The 22,121-nt window shown below is 28.8% G+C and overlaps 1 long non-coding RNA gene across 1 annotated transcript in view; it reads right to left on the minus strand.

The window, feature by feature from the left end:
• LOC113388007 overlaps positions 1 to 8,384 on the minus strand; it is a 44,367-nt gene extending 35,983 nt beyond the window's left edge. Inside the window, exons 1-2 of the long non-coding RNA XR_003368182.1 lie at positions 8,188 to 8,384; positions 6,705 to 6,773 (exon numbers count right to left, since the gene is read on the minus strand). This is a non-coding gene — a long non-coding RNA (uncharacterized LOC113388007). The remainder of the gene's footprint in view (positions 1 to 6,704; positions 6,774 to 8,187) is intronic.
• Positions 8,385 to 22,121: the final 13,737 nt, after the last annotated feature.

Below are 22,121 nucleotides of genomic sequence, written 5' to 3' on the forward strand. Positions count from 1 at the left end.
TTTGATGCGCATATATCTGTAAACTTTTTTTCAATGAATTTTTAAAACAGCTGCGCCTGCCTCCCAAAAAATTAACAAATTTTTCACTTCATTAATACAAATGAAATTGTATCGTTATTTCTCGATATGAATCTGAAACAAAAATGTTCTCATATATTTCATTAGATCTTGAGTAGGAGCGTAAGAAAACTCGTTTCGTACGTTATGTATCTAAATAAGTTATACAGATACGAATACATAAAAACTTCTTCCATTCTTTATATAGCTCTTTGTATTATTAGATAAATTGTACATATATTACACTCGTGTATACGCTCACAAAATCATGTTCTAGATTTTGATGGATATATTATTTTCGTGGGTTGTCTTTATGTGTTTTATATCCTTTAGGGTATTTTCCGAATGCCGAAATGTTATGTCCAATCGTTTATATTATATTGGTATAATATGTTTTGCACTTCACCTATAGTGGCGGAACAGCAAATATTTGTTGTATTTTGTTATGCACTATTGTACACTATATATACTAGATTACTAGAAATAACTTAATAATAATAAAAATATACTAGAAGTAACTTAATAATTGTTAATATTGATATAATTATTAAATTCAATATTTGCGTAAAAAACTTAATTGATATTGTGATAATCGATATAAATTGATAACTGATATAATACTATAAAATCAACTGTTACTAGCTAATAATAAAAGAAGTAAAAACTTGTTTTCTTCTGCCCAGAATGAAATAAAGTGCATACCTTATTAACTTATATGTAAAAGTCAATTTTGAATAAAATTATCTTTATCCTAATTCAGAGTCGTCCTTCGCATTAGAGCATTTAAGTATTAGGTTCGTAAATCCTCAATTAGTAATAAATAAAGGAAAAATATTAGAAATAACAAAATTCAGTATGATTAAAATTGTTCGATTATTAGTTAGATGTAATTATTAAAGGCAGTTAATTGATTTCATGCATCATGAAATTTATAAATAAAGATGAAAAATATTTATAACTTCCTGTAGGGTAAAAGTTATAATAATCGCAAAATATCAAAAATGAAAAAAGATTCAAGTTTTCCTGAAATTTTAAAGTTATTTTAAAAATGTTAATTTTTGGTATGGGAAGTTACAGGAATGCCATGCACCACTAGTTATTATTGATGACAGCCCAGCCCAGATAGTAATGTAATTAATACATACATATATCAGCATAAAACTCATGATTGTATACGGTAAAATATTTATAGAAAGTTTACTATAACTCTTTTACATTATACTTTTTAAGAATGTACTGTAATACAAATTAATAAATAATTTATATCAAACTTCCCAAATGTCAATAAAATAGAATCCCAATTTAGAACAATATCGATTCCTGCAAAATCTTGCAAAACCTACGTTGCCTTCATCTGTATCTGTTGTCAGAAAGAACCAATTAAAAATTCATGACGGTTAAAATAATCGTAAACGCGAGGGTAATGCCCTTCTGTTACTAAATTCCTAATGCGTTTTCCGTGTGGCATTAAAAATCCAGACCCTGTCACCATTTTCATTAGGACCAAAGGCCTGTTTAACGCCTTTGAACGAAAATTCAAGCCAATGAAAAACACATAAAAGTAGGGTTGATCAAACTATTATATAAATAGAAGAAAATCAAAGAAAGCGGACACTATTTATACTTATAATTTTTAGTATCTTTTTTCAGTAGAATAGCAGTTCGAAATTTGTATGCAGTCCTAAAGATTTTTCAGTAGAAATTGCGCATAATTTTAGTATAACGGAATTCTTATTAACTTAATAAGGTAATAAGGCAAAAATTCACCCTTTCAACTAATTATATAAATTTGTGAGAAATGGTGCAAATTTGGTGTTGAAAAATGATCATTAGACATATGCACATCAAATTATCAAATATTTCATAGAGATTTAATAATAGGTATTTTTGTTTACATTTCTATGGGTTCCGTCTAGGCTCGATGTCATGCACCATTGGATATCCTTGTAACATGGGACTGATAATTGGTACATATGTTAAATAAGTTTTAAAAATAATGTATATTCTGATTGACAATGAATACCAAAAAAAAGTTATATATGAAACCACAAATGAAATGTCAAAAGATCCCATCAATGCGATCTCTGCGATTTTTTTATTCGAGGTTAAAGGAATAAAATACTGGTTCTCACAATTTTTCGCGGAAAGTTTAAAAATGTCGAAAAAATATGTTAGGCAGATTCAATTACTATAGAATTATCTAGGAAATTGTGTATATACCTTTTTTTACTTTAGAAACACCGTTTCGAATATATTACGAACAAAAAGTTGATAAATTCATATTTTTCATAGATTAATAATTAATAATATGCAGCCTTCATAAATATAAATAAAAAAATTAGAAAAGCATTGGTTTGTGTTTAGATAGTATAAAATCAATCAGCCTTTTGAAGTATAAAACTAGAGTGTCAAGCCCCCAATTACCTTCCTCCTTGAGCAAAAATTGCCACCTAAAAGTGCGGAGGGCCCAATAATCACATACATGATTATTTTTGGAGAGAGTGAACAATTGCGAGGCGTGGTACGACTGTCTAAATTAAATTAAAAATCATCATATTGAATACATGTGCCAGTTTCTGGTGGCAACATATGAGATGGAAGATGAACTGCCCCTGCCACATATATTGGATCATTACATCATGCACACAAGTCAAAATGCGAATAAATCTGTATAAGACACAAATCCATATCCGGATCAATAAAATTTTCATTGCTCGTTTAGGAGGTTTTGGCGGTGCTTGCAGAAAAAATCGTATTTGGCAAAGTCTTCGTCAATGAATTGGGATACTCTGGAGTGATTTAAAATGCTGTCCTGGTTATGGTAGAGAGTTGAGAATTTGTGGCTTTTCAGGATTAGGTCTAGAGGTTTGGAGATTTGCGTACACGATTCACTGAAGTGTGATAGTACAAATATTAAAGATTTTATTGTTCATCTGTTGTAGTTGTTAAAGTTGTTTAAAAATTAAATGACTAATCATCAAATTAAAAAAAATCCAATAAATTTGACAATGTATATGCATTGTTATTAAAATTACGATTATTTTGACGTTTGTACAACTTTGTTATCATGCAAAGTTTCAATAAAATATTTAAAGAAAAAACATTAATTTTTACAAAGAAACGGTCCTGCCACTATTTACTAAAAAATAATCAGCATCATTTAAAATATTTTTTAAATTTAGCTGGTTATGTTTGAGAGTAGACAAGTTATGGCTGCCCCACAAAAACATTTTTTTGACCGCGAAAGTATTTGTGTAAGGCAACACTAATAGGCAGTTAATTAATTAAAAATAAATAATTTGTAATGATGTATACATTTTTTTTCTTATAAAAATAGCTCAAAGAAATCATAATTGTATTTCTGGTTGCTAAGAAAAATATTTCTAAAAATCCTACTTTACTTTAAAAAAGCATTGAATTTTCTCATATTGTTTTGGTTATATTTATTATACGCATTCACTACCATATAGAAACAATAGGACTTGGGTGGATACATCAAGCCCCAACTTCTAGAATTCAGTAAAAATACGAAATAAAGTGTAAAAATAATTAATAAAATGCAGATAAACAAATAATATAAAATATGATATGAAAAATTATGATTATTGTGTAAAAAAAATTACATCCTTATTATATAGAATATAATTTATTATAGATCAATATGATTTTCAGAAAAAAGAAAGTAGATCGCTCATGATTGCATATGCCAAAATGCTGGATCTACAATCACATTTATAACATTATATTAACGGAAGTTTTATTGAGTTCAATCGTTCATGAAAGAATAAATTAATTCATTATAGATCAATAAGATCGTCACAAAAAAGTTTAGAGATGGCTCATGAATGCAAGTGCTAAGACAATCGATCTTCAATCACCTTTGTAACATATGAAAGCAAAACTATAGCCGCCAACCTACAAGTTTTTCCTTATATTTTTCATCGCTTTCTTTTCTGAATGTCACAAAGAAGTTTCGGAGAAGAGACAATATTATATGGTTTATGAAAGTGTTTATATATATTACACGTTTATGGTGATGCTTTTGACATAAATCTTATTCTGATCTGGGATCGCTTATATACAAGGTCGTTTATCATAAACTGTCTTGTACGCGAACCTCTTCACTTCCATGTGACATATATGAAGCTCTCGTTTCTTTGCCAAAAGCGCTTAGAGTCTAGCACATTGCGAAGTGTATGTTTACTTGCATGTGGGAATTATACACAGATTTTGCAATAGCATAATCTAAGCAATTATAAGATAACTACATCGTATGATTATGCCGATTAATTACGTTCAAGTAGTTTGCAGGAAGATTTACTTGATTTGATTCAGCGAGGAATTCCTTTGCTTATAATCAACATGCAGAGTTGTATAAGAACATATTTGAGGGTACTCTGTAGACGTACAAAAAGCTGCTAATATTTTGACTTGTGACTTTGCTTACCCATTTTTTTAAAAGTATGCCATAAGTTTTAGAGATTTTTTAAACGTAAATATATTTAAAAAATTTCATTTTAGATTTTTTTTATGCTCTTGTAGTATATGATTTCCCTTTTCGGCCAACTATTGTAAATTCAAATTTATTGATTGTCCTTTACTGGACAGTTGTAAATAAAAGAGTTAATAAAAAAAATTGATTTTTTTGCAATTACTATAACTCAACCTATGTTAATAAGAAGCCATTTACCGGACTAGCATATTTCGTGCAAAAAATATTAATATATATAAAGTTGTTTAATATTTCTTTGTAAAAATTTAAAATTAAAATATAATTGTTTTAAATAAAACAAGCAGTTTGATTTCAAATACAAATAATTATTAACTTCCCGTAGGGTAAGTTATTGTAATCGCAAAAAATTAAATAACTAGTCGGTATTGGTATTTTGCCTTGAGGCAAGTTCCATGAACTTCCCGATTTGTGTGGATAATCGACTTAATCCTTGATAGATAAATTAATTTATAAGCAGTTAAAAGTATTCGAAGTGGATTTATTGAAAATCGAACACGTAAACCCGGTCGGAGTGTTTTTAAAAGCAAATTTTCAAAAATCAATAATTTTTATAATTGAACCAGTTTTTTGTAGGACTTTAATTGTTTATCATGTTCATTAAGACCAACACTATCGTTATACCAAGTAAATCGTTTAATTTTAATTTTAACAAATGTCAAAAGAACTACTCATTTTCTCAAACTTTGATGAATTTTTAAAATTAAACTATTTGTCGTCAGGCATTAATATTTCAGTAAGTTCTATAAGATCATGATATATAACGCCAAAAGAAGTTCCGTGAAAATCGGAATAATTTATTAATAATTTTTTCAACTGTTAATTACAAGAAAACGGCTCGGTAGATTTTTACCTCAAACCAATCAGTATCATTCCCAACTAATATCTTTCGAACAGTTTTTTAAAATCGATTCGGTAGTATCAGCTTAAATGTGGACGAAAAGTTTAACACTTTTTCCAAATTACAAAGAAACGGCTCGGCCGATCATCGCACAAAACTAAGAAACCGCTCAGGCCGATCTTTACCAAAAACTAATCAGCACGATTCCTAACCAATATCTTTCGAACGGTTTTTAAATTTTCATAATCGATTCAGAATTGCGGGCTAAAACGTAGACATTTTTTTCACTTTTCTGCGATTTATAAAGAAACGGCTTGGCCAATCGTCGCACAAAACTGACAAACAATGGTACTCGTCGAGATACATCGAATGGCTTTTAAATTTTTGAGATCGTTTCAGCCGTTTTTGAGAAAACGTCGATTTACGGCAAAAACCTGTTCACATACACGCACATACACACACATACTTTTTCCAAATTTGATCTCATTCGATTCAGAATGGCTTGAAACGTCGAGAAAACATAAAATTAGCGAAACGGATTTTTTGATGAAAACATAAACTTCTTCAGGAAGTTAAAAATTCAAAAATTTAAACAATATAGTTTACAGAAACAATCGAGAAGTAATAAACATATCAAATAAAGTTAGTTATTTTTCTTTTATCGACGCCGCAAACCTATCAAAGGTCGAGTAAAATTAATTAGTAAGAGTAACATAAGTTGAAAAAGCAAATTTTCAACTTTATTGTAATATTGAATACTTTACAATTTTGAAAATAGGCAGCCTGCATCGTTTTACAAAAAATTTCTTAAATTCAAAATCCAAAAATCAATAATGGTATTGCTTCAGTTTTTAAACAAATATTTGGTGACCAAAAACACGGTTGACCGAATCACACATGGGATATAATATAAATTGATTTGTTGGTGGCACCGATTTATAAAATCGCTAGTAAAAAGAGAGTATTTTTTAACAGAAAATTGGGAATTGAAAACACTATGTATTTACAAACTAACTAAAATTTATGATTTATTTATAATTGATATATAAGTTAAACTTTATATGATAAAAATTATTTTGCCAATATTACGCTTTCGGCGTATGTGATACTAACGAAAGAAGTAAGAAATTTATAAATTGTGGTTAGAAATCGTGTAGTGATTTACAACTTCAAAAAGTTTTTAAAAGTTTGAAACAATAAACGTTATATGTATACGGAGTACGCAATAAAAATTCAATCGCATCCAAGTTCTATAAAAAATATAAAACATGCATATATTGATAATAATCGACTTACCATCAACATCCTCATCTCCAACATCCCTCCAAGCTTAAAATAACCACTTGTCTCCATCAAAAAATGTATCTAGAATTCAAAATCCAAAAATCAATAAGGATTTTGCTCGGTTTTTAAACAAATGTTTGGCGCCCAAAAAACGAGGCTGGCCAAATCACACATGGGATATATCATAAAATTATGTATCGATAACAATTAACAATTTAAGAAAATACGAATAGAAAAAAGAATATTTTATATATTAACTAAAATTTATAATTAAAGTTATGGGTTACATGGTGAAAATGCTAGTTTATAATATTGCACTATAGACGTATATGTTAGTAAGAAGTTAATAAATAATGAATATAAATCATGTAGTGATTTATAACTTCAAAATATTTTGAAACCTTTGGTTCAGCAATAAATTATATATATATATATATATATATATATATATATATAAAGTACATAATAAAAAAAAGAATCTTTAGAACTAATTGCTAAACAATTATTGGAGATTGGTAATAAAAAATGCAAATGGACAAATCTGCAGACAGTATTATATCACCAGAAGTCTTTTTGTTGAATTATAAAATCTAGTTTGAATGGAAAAGAGTTTCCAAATTTATTTCAAAACTATTAAAATAATCATAAGCTATTAAAATAATCAATAAAAAGTGGGCGCGCTGTATTGGCAGCCCAAAACATGTAATTGAATTAAAAAAGTGCATAATTATACATTAAGTATCTGGTAATGACACTGTTGTGATAGTATCAACATCAACAGAATGTTTAAATTCATTAAATGTACTAGGAGTGCCACCGCATATATTATCATTGAAAATTGGTAACACAATCATTTTTCTAAGAAATATAAATCTACCACGACTTTTCAATCGGGATAGCTATCAGCAAAAAAATTTAGTGATTATCATTGACACATGGAAAACACCAAGGAAAAGATGTATTACTACCACGCAATCCCTTGATACCAACGAATACACCATTTGAATAACGATTATAGTTTGTGGTAAGATTAGCCTTGGAAAGAGCATTAATAAAGCATAAGGACAATCGATAAAAGTATGAGGCCTAAATTTAGAAAACATCCATTGGATCTTGCGCCTGATAGGAAAACAGAAATATGCATTTATAAGCATTGGAATGATAATATATTCATATTATCATTTTGTTTATTATGTTTAACAAGAGATATTTAGATTATTAAGTTCGCTTTTGTTGTTCTACTTAATAATTATACTACTAAATGATTAAATAGTTAACTATTATTCTCTAAAACCTCTTTAATGTTAAAAATAAAAAAGGTTGTGTTTTTGCCAACTGACTGGCTGTCCCTTTCATATAAATGGAAAAAAAATTTTTTTGAAAAATAGCAATTACTTTTTTTGTTCAGATCTTTAATTATATACGACATAGCTACGCGTGATGGGCTACAGCTAGTAAGCTATGAAACGTGTAATATTGATAATAATTGACTTACCATCAACATCAATATTTGACGCTGCCACTAAAACACGATTAGAAGAATCAATAAATAATTTTGCATAGCGTATTATTTTAAACAATATTTTTTCGAAATATGAAATATAATCAAACACTAAAACATTTTATAAATTATTCCAATTATACTCAAAACTCGCGAAAGTAAACATGGCGCCAAAGCACCTACGAGCAGTAACACACGCAAACAAGAACTGGCCTTTGCCCATCGATGAGGTAAACTGATTTATTTGCAATAATTCCAAGTGACACCAGATGTCATTGTATAATAGATGACATGATTTCAAATGTGGCATAGAACATTAAGGCGCCAAAATCAAATAGTCTTCCATGTTGACGTTATTATACTGACAAGCAATTTTGTACAAATGCGTTCATAATATTTTAGCATCATTTGAATAAATACATTAAAAATATAGATTTTAGCACAATGGAAAAACATAATCACATAAATATATAATTCGGCTGCAAGTTTCGTACAAATATTTATTTAAGAAATTGTTGAATTTGCAGAAGTAAAGGAATCTCATTAACAGCTTATACACTAACTTCAAAAATATATTGTTGCAATTGCTAATTTATTAAGTTGAATTATTGGATAACAATGAATTTCTATAATATTTAAATAATTTATGGGGCTTTCAAAATTATAATTTTGCAAAAATGCAATAAATTGTAATTCGAATTTTTTCACCGTTGGTTTTCATCAATATAAAAGCTCTTACGCGTATTTATTATGCATATTATTAATGAGATTTATCGAGAGTGCTGCGCTGACTTTTTGTCTTCATTGCTCGTAATATGTGATATCATAGAAAAATATAGACTTTTTTGAAGTAATCAAATTTTTCATTTTGATTACTATCTTTATATATTTGCACTTGTCTGAATTAGCTTGTACTTCATCGTTTTGTGTGTGGTGTGCGTTCTTTATGGATCAATTTGGAACAAGCTATTGGGTATTGCGAATTTCTTTTAATAATTTACTTCTTTAAGACGTATAATTTGAAAGATAATCTATATATAGTTGTATTTCGCAGGTTGAAGTTTTGTAATGATTTTACGTATCATATTTTGTTTTGAAAAAACAAGTGCATGTCAGATTGAATTTTACGGTTTATTATAATTGCATGAAAAGCTTACAAAAGTGTACAGATAATTAAATAATTGCTTACAAAAAACCATACATAATCGAGATTCTAATGTGCGTTTGTGGAATCAAAAAAATGTCTTACATTTCAATCAAGATATAGAAGCGAATATGGAATCGGACAGTAAACCATCAGAAATCCCAAAACTACGAAAGACCGTTATTGGATCCAGCAAATACAGCAAGATACCTCGCGAAGAAGGTCGGACCAATATGTTTACATCGGGAAAGGTCTCGCTGCGTTCAACTTCATCAGTTTCTGACTCAAGACAGGAAGTAATATCATCTAGTAATAGTGCATCTACAAGCCTCACTCAACCACATTCTGATGTCAAGAAACCTCCTAATTCATGGCAAGTAGTCAATTTCAAAAAAAGAAAAACTTCATTTGAACCATTAGGAATAGATGTCAAAATTCAAAACAGATTTTCGGCCCTTTCAACAATAGACACAGCTAATGATGACAACTTAGTTAAACCGGCCCCAGTCAGTAAGCCCCCTCCAATATTTATTTACGGAGTTGACGATATTAATGATATGTCTAATCAATTAAATGAAATAATTCCGCATGATCAATATTTCCTGAGAAGTTTAGCTAACAATACATTTAAAATTCTATGTAATTCTGTCGACCATTTTCGAACTTTATCCAGACATCTAAAAGAAACTAATGCCGTATATCATACATATCAATTAAAAGAAGAGAAGGCTTATAGGGTTGTTCTTAGAAATGTACACTTTTCGACAAGCACAGATGCAATTAAATTAGAACTATTAAAACAAGGTCATGTCGTACGTAATATCCTAAATATTAGACATAGAATAACAAAAGAACCTCTTAATATGTTTTTTGTTGATCTGGAACCAAATAGAAATAACAAAAATATTTATAACATTTATAAATTATTCAACTGCCTAATACGCGTCGAACCACCGAGAAAGTCCAACAACATTATACAATGCACTCGCTGTCAACTCTTTAATCACACGAAAAAATACTGCAATAGACCATTTGCTTGCCTAAAATGCGGTGACAATCATAATACTAAAGCTTGTACCAAAGATCCGAATGCTCCGGCATGTTGTTATTTTTGCGACGGTGCTCATCCAGCTAATTATCGCGGTTGCTCATACTTCCAAAAAATTAAAGAACAAAGAAACAAAACTCCAGTAAATCAATCAGTCATAAATCCAAATCCAAATAACCAAAATTTTAATAATTCTAATAATTCTAATTCTAATAATAAAATAAACAACATTTCTCCGGCCTTAAATCCAACAATTCAAAATTCATCCTATGCAGACATTTCAAAAAACAATTACTCTGCTTCTAATCATTCATCTTCAAATCCCGATTCTGATTCTCTAGCAACACTTATTTTAGAATTTAAAAATATCTTCAATCAGCTTTTGCAACAGAACACCATAATAATAAATATGTTATCCACGTTAGTCAACAACAAAAGCAATGGCAAAAATAATTAAAATTGCTGAATGGAATGCCAACGGTTTAATACCTCACAAAAATGAAGTAGAATGTTTTTTAAAGTTAAACTTAATAGATATCTTATTAATCTCAGAAACTCACTTCACTGAAAAAAACTACTTTAAAATTTATAACTACACTACTTATAATTCAAATCACCCAAGTGGCAGGGCTCGCGGCGGTTCGGCTATATTAATCAAAAATAATATAAAGCATTTTGTTCTACCAAATATTTCTGATGATTTTCTACAAGCAACTCAAATTTCTGTTGAAACAAATTTATATAATTTTTGTGTTTCTGCTGTTTATTGTCCACCAAGATTCAAAATTTCTTGTGCTCAGTTTTCTTCATTTTTCTCTCAATTAGGTAATAAATTTATCATTGGTGGTGACTTTAATTGTAAACATATTGCCTGGGGTTCTAGACTGACTACAGCCAAAGGAAAGATTCTTCATGCAGCCATAGGGCAAAATAACCTCTCCTTTATTTCAACTTGCAGTCCAACTTATTGGCCTTCTGACCCTACTAAAGTTCCAGACCTTTTAGATTTTTTTATTGTGAAAGGTATTGATCTTTCAAATCTCAATGTTGAATCTAGTTACGATCTCTCTTCAGATCATTCTCCAATACTTGTGACGTTTAGCACATTTCCTACTCCAGTTATCAACAATCATATTCTACACAACAATCATTCTAACTGGATTCAATTCAAATCCATACTTGATTCAAAATTATTTCCAAAATCTAGGCCTACAAGCGTTATTGATATAGAAAATAATATAGATTATTTTTCTGAGATTGTACGTGAAACAACCAAGCAGATCACCCCGAACATTATTCCAAGAAATGATAATCTAATAATTCCGCAAGAGATTAAGAAGCTAATTGCACAGAAACGAAGAGCAAGACGTACCTGGCAACATTCTCATCTACCAACGGATAAGACATCGCTCAATCATCTCAATAACACGCTGAGGAAAAAAATGAAAGAATGGAAGAATTGTACATTCAGGTCGTATATATTGCAGCTAAATAGATACGATAATTCCATATGGAAACCAATCAGAAACAAAAGTAAACCCCTACAACAAAACCCTCCTCTGAAAATAACCAACCAAAACGGATTCATTTGGGCAAAAAGCAACGATGAAAAAGCGGAGGCATTTGCTGATCATCTAAGTAGCATTTTTAGCGTTCGAAATATTTCCCAGAATAATTTAATTAACAATTTCGTAAATCAACCCATACATTCTACACCGTTAGGACATTTTTCACCAAATGATGTCTTATGTGAAATAAAAAGGATTAAAAATAGATCTTCGCCGGGTATGGATAAAATTACTCCAAAGATGTTAAAAAAATTGCCTACAAAAGGTATTTTATATATAACAAATATTTTCAATGCCATACTTCAATACAATTATTGGCCCACAGCGTGGAAGACTGCAGAAATTATTATGATCGCTAAACCAAACAAAAACCATCACACTGCTAGTTCTACCGTCCTATCAGTCTTTTATCGATATTATCGAAAATTTTAGAGAGACTTTTGTTGCAGAGATTGTCAGAAGATCATCCGAATGATAGTTGGATTCCTCACCATCAGTTTGGCTTCAGAAAAAATCACTCTACAATTCAACAATGCAACAGAACGGTGTCTCGTATTCTTGAAGCCATGAATAGAAAGGAACACAGCGTAGCCGTATTCTTAGATGTTAGTCAGGCTTTTGATAAGGTTTGGCACTCAGGACTCCTATATAAAATCAAAACAACTTTTCCAAACTACTTCAATATCTTAAGCTCATATTTGCTTAATAGAAAATTTAGAATCAAAATTAAAGATGTGACTTCGAGCATCAGAAATATAGAATGCGGGGTACCACAGGGCAGTGTGCTAAGCCCTGTACTTTATCTTCTTTTCTTAAACGATATGCCCACAGATGATCTTTTAACCATATGCACTTACGCCGATGACATAGCAATTATTTCATGCAATTCCGATATTAGAACAGCAACTTGTCAGTTACAAAATTATTTATCTAGTCTCGAAAAATGGTTTTTAGATTGGAATATCAAAATCAATATCGAAAAATCTCAGCACATAATTGTTTCTCTAAAACATCACAACAGTCCACCTATCATCATGAACAATTCAATAATTCCACTTTGCAATTTTGTTAAATATTTAGGCATGCACATTGATTCGAAATTGACATGGAGAACGCACATTGAATATAAAAAGAAACAAATCCAACTGAAAATAAAAGATTTTTACTGGCTTTTTGGGAGGAAATCTGAAATCTCTCTCGATAACAAGGTACTTTTGTATAAAACTATCATAGTGCCCATTTGGACTTATGGAATCGAACTATGGGGTTGCTCATGCAAATCTAACATAAACATCATTCAAAGGTGCCAGAATAAAATTCTGCGTATCCTTACTAATGCGCCTTGGTATATTTCGAATTTTTGCCTACATAAGGATTTGAAAATCTCAACAGTCAACGAAATGATCAAGATTAGAAGTTCATCTTTCAACAACAAATTAATCCAGCATACAAATCCTACAATTCAAGCGATTCAGAGACCGATAAGAAGATTGAGCAAGAAATGGCCTTCCGATCTACCAAACACCTAGCCCAATGTCTGCACGCGTCCTGACGTAGTACGCGGCATACATCATCACGTCATCGTTCATTTATGTTATTATTTTTGTATTACTGTTTTAATTTAATTTTTATTTTAACTTTTTTCATTTTATATTCAATGTATTGCATTTTTTGTTTTTTTTTGTATTTTTTTTTGCTCATATCAATTTTGTAAATAAGACATTAAAGTCTTGATTAACAAAAATAAATTGTAACAAAAAAAAAAAAAAAAAAAAAAAAAAATATTTTGTTTTACGGGCGAAGAGCCAGTAATATCTTTCATCGTTTTCATTATTTTCATTTATTTCATATTTCATTAATCTGTCAATCTCAACATCATTGCGAGATGATTTTAAATTTTTATTATTTTTAACTTCCCGTAGGGCAAGTTATAGTAATCGCAAAAAAATCAAAAATGAAAATTTTTATATATCTTTACGTTTCAGAGGTTTCTGAACATTTTGGCATACCTTAGAAAAAATGGATGTATGTGTGTGTGTGTGTATGTACGTGTGTGTATGTACGTGTGTGTATGTACGTGTGTGTATGTACGTGTGTGTATGTATGTGCGGATACAAATTTTCGTCGACGATTTCGGGAACACGGATCAACCGATTTGAATATTTCAAAGAACATTCGATTCGTATTGATAAGGAAACGTGCTGATTAGTTTTTGGCGAAGGTAGGTCTAGCCGTTCCAAAGATACGGGGCAAAAAGTACCGAAAACGGTAACTCAGTTTTTAAGAGAAAGGAGCGTCCGATTTAAATAATTCAGAAAACATTTCACTTGTATTGACAAGATTAAGAATCGATAAAATTTTCATGAAGGTAGGTCTAACGGTTTCGGAGATATGGAGAAAAAAGTAAAAAAATGAGCCATTTGGCGGTCAAAAATGATCATTAGACGTATGCACATCAAATTATCTGATATTTTATAGAGTTTTTAAGAATAAGTACACATTTTGTTAACATTCCTATGGGTTCCGTACCAATGCTTACGCGACGCGGCGCTTACGCGCTTTATATTTTGTACCTATGCAGTTAAAGCAGTACGATTGCTTTGAAAAAAAAAGTTCAGATCTTCCACAATATGTCAAAACAAAGAAAAAAAAATTTTTTTTTTCAAAAAAAAATCAAAAAAAAAATTTTTTTAAAAAAATTTTTTTAAAAAAATTTTTTTTTTTCAAAAAAGTAATTTTTTGTTAAATTTATAGTTTCTCAAAAATCTTATTTTTTCGAAGTAATTTTTTTTCAAAAATGTTAATCGTTTTTAAAAAATAATAATTTTTGGTACGGGAAGTTCCAGCAATTTGCCTTAAGGCACGATGCCTTAATTGCCTTAAGACAGAATTCCACTTACAGCTAGTTATTCCTGAATTTTATAACATAAAATGCAGTGCCATTTTAATAAAAATCGAAGAAAGCATTATGAACATATATTATTGAGGAACTTATTAAGGAGATTGATAGAAATTGCTGAGCTGACTTTTTGACTTTATTGCTTGCACGATATGATATCAAAACAAAACTAGTGGGGCGCATGGCATCGTGCCTTTGGACAAATTGCTGTTGAGGAATATTAAATGTTTTCAAAAAGATTATTATAAATACTGTAACTTTTGTCGAATATTTATGTATAAGAATTATATAAACTGAATTACAAAGTTAAAGTTATTTATTTAAAGTATATAAGTCTGCTTTAAAACTTCAGCCAGAATTAAAATTGAAATCTGAACTATTTTCAATATACCACAAAAAAATATAATTTTTGTTTCAAAAGCAATTGTTTTGTCAACACAAGCAGAAACTTTTTTGAATCATTCAATTCGGATGCTTATTTCTGCATATTTTCGGGCGCACGGATCAACCGATTTGAATGGTTAAAAAAACATTCTGCTTGTGTTGAGTAAACAATTGCTTTTGAAAAAAAAAATATTTCATTTTTTTTTGTATATCGAAAATAATTCAGATATAGCTCACTTATATACTTTAAATAAATAATTTTGACTTTGTGGTTTAGTTCATTATATATGATTTAAATATATATATATATATATATATATATATATATACATATACTTTAAATATATATTTTTGACTTTGTGATTTAGTTTATTTTATAAAGATTAGACAATGTTACAGTATTTATAACAATCTATTTGAAAACAATAAATATTCCTCGAACACTTCGTTACGGTGCGAAGAGTTCCAGCAATTTTCCTTAAGGCACGATGCCATACACCACTAGTTTTCAACTATTTTCGTGTCTGTCACAACTATCTCTGGGAGGTGTGTGCGATTGTGGCACTCGCTCTTTTCTTGCAAGATTTGATTTTATGATCGTATTTAGTGGCAGTATTTCAGTATTTCCACGTAGACAAATGATCAAATTACCATTTAATTTACGGTTCTCCCAGCGAAACGGTGAATTAACAAAATTATAGCTGATAAAAAAGTGTCAAAACCGTACCTTGTCACCCCTACTATTTGAAATATTCGACTGCGCCAAATAAAATTATCTTGTTCAAAAATAAACCTCTAAATCGAACTACATTCCGATAACATTCACGTTAAACTACATAAAAATTCTTTATATTTCACAGGAATCCAGAAGAAGAATTTTGTGCTTGAAGTCTCCGCATACTAAAATCTTTCTGAAAAGTGTGATACTAACGCCATATAAAATAGTGTCTTGAGAATGTTCAATGATATGTGGTGCTGATACGATAAGTGATGACTATGTGCCAAGTTGGCTCCGTTGACTTCATCTGGCAAACTACCCCGAGAACATATTAGTGCGAACTCTGTGACCATTATCGCTAATGAGAGTATTACATGTTTGTTATATTGTATAGTTGTTAACGCATCGCTGAAAAGAGGCGTCAACCAGGTGCGTTATTCTATGATGGATTTATTTTGTAGGCAAAACACTGGTTTATAATATTGTCGTTTATTTTTTTAATTTTCATAATGTATTTTATACAACGTGCGCGCACGCACACTGTACATACTATTTTAATTAATAAATTGTACGCTTTTTGATTTAAGCCGCATGAAATAATTCGATATATATTAGCAATGCAACAGCGAATGCAATATTTGGTTGGTGACAATATTTGGTTGGTAAGAGTAATTTTGAAATGAAAAAAAGCTACTTTTTAATAAAAAAATATACTTTTGAAGTTTATTGAAATTTATGGTTCAAAATTCATTTGTCTACGCAATTGTAATGCGTAATAGTAGTTGGTATAATTTCATAATAAATATTATTCTCAGTGGTGTATTCACAGTAGGGGCAGTCGGGGCAAATGAGAAAAAAAATATACGATGAAAATAACTAATTCTTTATAGTAATATTTTTATTTAAAAAAATGTAATATGCTATCTGAATAGTAATAAATTAATTTATTAATTTTCATGAAGGTTTATAAAAACAATAACCTGATTCTTTAATTTTCTAAAAACAATAAATTTATATAAGTTATCTGAATTGAACAAAAATATATTCAAATGTTTTGTGCCAAAATTATAAAAAAACTAACTTCAATTGAGCAATGATAGGGCGGCAATATTTCAGTGATTTTCGTCAATTTCCTCGGGCGGCAAAAATTTAAATCCGGCTCAGTTTATTGTTTTATATTGAATTAATATTCTAAAATAGTGTTTTTTTTCTTTATCTAAAATATGAAATATTTGTGCTGTCATGTCTAGTAGCAATGAATAAATAATTAAATAGAAATATGATATTTATGGGTATTCTATTGCACAATATATAATCGATGATGGGTATACAAAATACGTATTTTAATCTCATATAAAAATAAGCAAATAAGAATATACGTAAAATAAGCAGGCTAACATACATATTTAAATTCAAACACTATTATTAAAAGTAAAAAAAAATTTAATATATAATTTTATAATAAAAAAAATCTATTTTTTTATGAAACAAATATTTCACTGTCTCAAAATATGCAGACAAAAATATTTATTACTCTACTGTGAACTATTTTTTTCAATCATTATATGCTACTTATTAATATGTACTATCTCAACAATATTTTCTGCTATTGTTACTAGTTGCTAAATTTATAAATTATTAAGTTGGCTCTACCACTATATATTTTACATGAAAATTTTACCATACATTTTATCTCAATGTGTTGTATACAAAAGTATATTTTCAAATACCCATATAAAATAGGTTGTTACAAACAAAAATGTCAATATAATTTATTGTAATTTACAGAATGATATATAATTATTTAATAAGAAACTAAATAAGGTGGCTGTAACTAGTTCTTCTAATACTACTTTCAATACTTTTGTCTGAGAATTTCGAAAGATTCAAAAATGTTGATTTCACAAATTTCAAAAGTCAATTTCCTCGGGCGGCAAAAATTTAAATCCGGCTCAGTTTATTGTTTTTATTGAATTAATATTCTAAAATAGTGTTTTTTTTTCTTTATCTAAAATATGAAATATTTGTGCTGTCATGTCTAGTAGCAATGAATAAATAATTAAATAGAAATATGATATTTATGGGTATTCTATTGCACAATATATAATCGATGATGGGTATACAAAATACGTATTTTAATCTCATATAAAAATAAGCAAATAAGAATATACGTAAAATAAGCAGGCTAACATACATATTTAAATTCAAACACTATTATTAAAAGTAAAAAAAAATTTAATATATAATTTTATAATAAAAAAATCTATTTTTTTATGAAACAAATATTTCACTGTCTCAAAATATGCAGACAAAAATATTTATTACTCTACTGTGAACTATTTTTTTCAATCATTATATGCTACTTATTAATATGTACTATCTCAACAATATTTTCTGTTATTGTTACTAGTTGCTAAATTTATAAATTATTAAGTTGGCTCTACCACTATATATTTTACATGAAAATTTTACCATACATTTTATCTCAATGTGTTGTATACAAAAGTATATTTTCAAATACCCATATAAAATAGGTTGTTACAAACAAAAATGTCAATATAATTTATTGTAATTTACAGAATGATATATAATTATTTAATAAGAAACTAAATAAGGTGGCTGTAACTAGTTCTTCTAATACTACTTTCAATACTTTTGTCTGAGAATTTCGAAAGATTCAAAAATGTTGATTTCACAAATTTCAAAAGCTTCTACATTCAAAATTTTGATATAATTTTGAATTAATTAAAGTATACCCGCATTTTCTAAAATTTATCAGTACATTCAATAAAATTTAAAGGAATGATAGTTCTAAAGATTACTGTCGCGTAATATATAAGTAGAGAATTGAAAGTTGAAATGAAAGTTCTTTTTCAGTTCAATTGCATATGGATTTATTTAAAAATCGTGCTTATAGAAATGCATAATGCCGGTACAGATACTAAATACTAGTCATAAATTTTTCAATAAAATTTATAATTGTGGTGAAAAATAAACTCGAAAAGATTTCTACATTTTTATATTTGATTATGTTGTTGAATAATGTTAAAAAAATTAGTGGTAAAAACGAGATTAGACTCGGTAAAATCCATACAAAACAAATAAATTTTATGAACACTGCCGAATTAATTAATATAGTTATTAATAAACCAAAATATATAAAAAAAAAATTAAATATTGAAAGTTCTACAGAAAATGTTCTCATATTAAAATCAAATATATACTATGAACAAGGAACTTTACATCGAATTTTTATCAAATGTTGGATTCAATAGTATAAGTAATAGTAGTTGTGTATAATTATTCAGATTGAAATCTGAAGCAGATATAGTGAATAACTTAAAATTTTACATAAATACTCTGAAAAAATCTGTACAAAATGCTACTCCACATATAACATATAACATATAGCAATACAACGTCTAATATTCCAATGGAAATTAAAATATTAATAAGGAAAAAAAGACGAGCAAGGAAAATATGGCAAAGGTCACGTAATCCAAGGGATAAAACTATTGATGAACGATGAATAGAACGATGATAGATTGAATAGAACGATGATTCTGTAATTATAAAAAAGTAACACCAAAAGAAATAAAAGAGTTTATTCAACATATAAATAATAAGAAGAGTGCAGGGATAGATAACATAAAAGGAAAGGTCCTAAAAGAATTGTCAAGAAAAGTAATTGTTCTGCTGACATATATTGTTTTAAAATTTCAGAGGATATAATGATTTTAAAACCAGGAAAACCAGCTTCAAATATCACATCTTACAAACCAATCAGTTTACTGCCAATTCTATCAAAATTGTTGGAAAAACTATAATTAGTAAGAATAAAAGAGTATTTATCATCAATTCGGATTTAGAACCCAGCACTCCACAATACAACAATGCCATAGGATAGTAAATAGTATCCAAAAGGCAATAGAAAGAAAGGAATATTGTTCAGTAATCTTTATTGATATCAAACAGGCATTCGATAAAGTATGGCACGAGGGCCCACTCATCAAAATAAAAAATTCTTTGCCGCACAAGATATTTTATTATTGAAAAGTTTCTTAACAAACAGATTATTCAGAACTAGAGTTGGAACGGAAACATCAGAATTACGTAACATCAAGTCAGGAGTTCCACAAGCGAGTGTTTTAGGGCCACTATTGTATCTCATTTACACACACGACATTCCAACTGATAGTAATGTAACAAGTGGAACTTTTGCCGATGATACAGTTGTCATAGGGATTCATACAAGTGCATCCGTCGCAACGGCAAATGTTCAACAATATGTCTCCGAATTTGAAAAGAGGCTCAATAAAAATAAATGAAACAAAATCTAGCCATATAACCTTTACAACAAGAACCCTGGACTGCCCAAGCGTAAGAAAAAAACAACATAGAAACACCAAAATATGAGAGCGTAAAATACCTTGGGATTCATCTCGACAGAAAATTAAGCTGGTCAACGCACATCAAAATGAAAAGGATGGAAGAAAAACAGATGAGAAAGAAGTTTTCAAAGAGTTGTATTGGCTAATTGGCAGGAGTGAGTCAAATATGTGCTATGAAAACAAACTCCTTTCATATAAAACAATAATTATCCCAATCTGGACATATGGAATTAAGCTATGGGCGTGCACAAGCAATTCAAATATAAAAAAATGCAAATGGCGCAATCGAAAATTTTAAGATGCATTGTGAATGCACCCTGATATGTTACAAATGACACCCTACAAAAAGACCTAAAAATAAAAATATTAATGAAATGATAAAAAGGAGCAAAAAATACCACAAAAAACTACCAGGTCACCCAAACATATATTTAAAAGAATTAAGCGAGGATTATCTCACTAGGAAATTGAAAAAAAATGGCCATACGATCTTAAATAAAACGCAAAAAAATAAAAAAGAGAAATATCTCATAAAAAATAATCTCTTAAATGCATTTGCACCCAGCATATTGTCCTAAAAAAAGTATATTATTTTAATTGGCAATAAAACTATGCAAATAAAAAAAAGTTATATAAAATAAATTTCAGAATATAGCATTTAAAAAATTTTATGTTTATAAATGAAAACTGTTTTTAGGACGGTATTAAGAAAAATGAATGAAAACCATGTAATTACCATTGAGAATACCAATAACTTACAATTTAAATTGAATAGAAATACAAAAATATGATCTGATAAAATAAATGATAAATCTTCATAATACACTAGTACCCACAAGCTAATAACATTTTGGTAACTAAAGATTAACATTTATACACATTCAAAAACTTTACATATTAAATAAATGATTATAAACCTGCTAATTAAAAATGTTAATTTTTATTTTTTAGCAATATATATTATAATAAAAATAACATTTTACTCACAACTATGCGTATACATGTATCAAACGCCTATTGTTTGTAAAGCTGTATAAGCCAATCGAGAAAACATATTCCTCAGAGAACATTACCATGTTTGTATAAAATAGATTTATTATACGACTATAAAAGTGCTATCAAATATCTGCATGCTTTCTATATTGACAGAAAGTAATAATGATAAACTGACGTAAAATAGTTTGGTTCAAATGTATGGATAGATATCGTTTATCAAATTTATCAAATATAACAATATGTAACATAGCGTTCTTTAGAAAACTTTTGCTTGTATTAAATTGTTGAAGCTTCTATACACACATTATATATTTACACATATTTATGAATTTGAATGGAAAGGTTCATATAATTCCATTGTCCAAAATATTATTTTCATTCAAATTAGTTATTTGCATTAGATTCCAATTGGATGTCAGTACGAGGAATTGACTATTGTTTGTCACACTGATTTCGATAGTTTGAATGGTATTTTTTTAATTGAAAACACATTTTTAATCTAAATTTTCATGTAAAAATCTGTGTATCTGCTGCTTTATATGACATATCAGATTGACTGAAGTCTACAGATCACAATAGTTAGTAAATCATTTATTATTAACTTCGCGTACGGTAAGTTTCAGTAATCGCTAATTTTTCAAAAAGGTCAATTTTTTTCAGAAAAGGTTTTTAGAGCTCTAAAAACATTGAATCTATTTAAAAAAAAAACATTTTTTGGTACGAGTAGTACCAGCAATTTGTTATCAGCAACTATTTACATTTGGAATTAACTGAAAGTTG

This window comes from Ctenocephalides felis, unplaced genomic scaffold, assembly GCF_003426905.1.
Source record: "Ctenocephalides felis isolate EL2017-DRISC unplaced genomic scaffold, ASM342690v1 CF-g0.4_SCAFFOLD_03572, whole genome shotgun sequence".
NCBI lineage: Eukaryota > Metazoa > Arthropoda > Insecta > Siphonaptera > Pulicidae > Ctenocephalides > Ctenocephalides felis.